We start from the raw sequence: 1623 nt of genomic DNA, 5'->3' as shown, positions 1-1623 counted from the left end.
ACCCTGGGCACTATTCAGTTACTTTGACTGGGCCAGCTTAATATATGCCTCCTGCAATTGCTGCTACTGAGAGGTCTTAAGACTTCAGAGAAAGTTTCACATATGAATAGCCATGTATTAATTTTTAGTACATCTAAAAAAGTGTTTTCATATTGCTTTCCAAAATGTTGTGTCAACTTACATTCCTATAGAAATGTGTGAGAGTCCCTATTTCCCCACCCATACTGGAGGGGGGTGAAAATGTAGTGGAGGAGAAGGCTGCTAACTCCCCAATAGATATCACAGTGATATTGGATTTGACATTTAGAGGGTTCCCACAAGTGATTTTAAAATGTAATGTGTGTCAAGTTTCATGGCTCAATGAAAAGTTATGAGTTCACTAAAATAGTTGAAATTAGTAACAACCTGGTTTGTTTCTTTTCCTCTATAAGGTATACAATTTTAGTGAATGGCATCAAAGATATTTTTTAAATGTTTAATTTTGTAGATAAAGAAGAGTACCTCTGTTGTTATTTGTTTTCCTTTTAAAGTGCTATATTACTTAATAATATCTCTCTTTACACTGACTCCATCTAAATAAAAGTATGAGTATTAAAAATTTATTCAGTGCTTGCTTTGGCAGGACATATACTAAAATTGGAATGATACAGAGAAGATTAGCATGGCCCCTGCACAAGGATGACACGCAAAGTCATGAAGCATTCCATATTTAAAAAAAAAAAATTATTCCATGTACTTAAAGTCTTTTTTCTTTTTAAATGTAAAGAAACATGTACTGCAAGCTTCTATTCATCTCAATTTTATTTGCCTTAGAAAAAAATGTAACATGCTCCATATATTTTTTATGATGAAGGGTGACAATACAACTTTAACAGTATTAGAGACTCATATTGTTAAAATGCAAGTGAAAGCTGCAAATGGCATTAAAAAATCTAAAAATCTTTAATTGCTGAAAATTCCCAATTTAGGATTTTTTGCTTTAGGATTCTATACACTGAACTAAAATAGGCCCAAAATCAAGGGTGTCAATTAAATTTTAATAGGAGGAGAGGAGGTTTTTAAGGTGTTAGTATGTTAGTTATGTTGGTGTCTGAAAACCCAGAGCAATTCCTTATTTTTCATTTTCTTCAGCCTTACTTTTCTCACATAAATATCGGAAACTATATTCTTTCCCATTTATTCAATTGTGCCAGTTTGTTTTATAATCAAGTTGATAACTTTAATATTTGGCACAAGAACTTAGCTACCATTTCTAGTTAAACTTTTCAGATCTGTTGACATCGCTTCATGAATTATTTCAATGAGTGAGGGGAAAAGGCAGATATATTTACAATTTATTTGAACATCTTTATAAACTTGTGAAAGTCTAGTTTTTTCTTGACTTGAAAAAGTCTAGTTTTTTCAATTCAAGTAAAGCATGTCTTGAAAAAGGCCCTACATGCAAAAACCAACATAAAATAAAACAAAGGAAGAGTCATTATACCTTTAAGAATTATTTGTTTGAATAAATACTTTTAAATTGAAATTGCTGAAATCCCAGGGTTTTACTGTTGCAATTTTGTTGTAACTACTAAAATTCTCTCATATAATGTTTGGTGCTTAAAGTCTGCTAGGGCATATTTT

At 31.4% G+C, this 1623-nt stretch overlaps 1 non-coding gene across 1 annotated transcript; it reads left to right on the top strand.

Moving 5' to 3' along the window:
* The first annotated feature begins 606 nt into the window (after positions 1 to 606).
* Positions 607 to 713, top strand: LOC111722747. The gene has a single exon (XR_002771435.1). It is a non-coding gene; the product is annotated as a U6 spliceosomal RNA (small nuclear RNA).
* Positions 714 to 1623: the final 910 nt, after the last annotated feature.

This window comes from Otolemur garnettii, unplaced genomic scaffold, assembly GCF_000181295.1.
Source record: "Otolemur garnettii isolate 467f Iridium unplaced genomic scaffold, OtoGar3 scaffold00343, whole genome shotgun sequence".
Lineage (NCBI taxonomy): Eukaryota > Metazoa > Chordata > Mammalia > Primates > Galagidae > Otolemur > Otolemur garnettii.
Note: the sequence above shows the minus strand (reverse complement) of the source record. Positions and strands in the feature narration are given on the sequence as shown.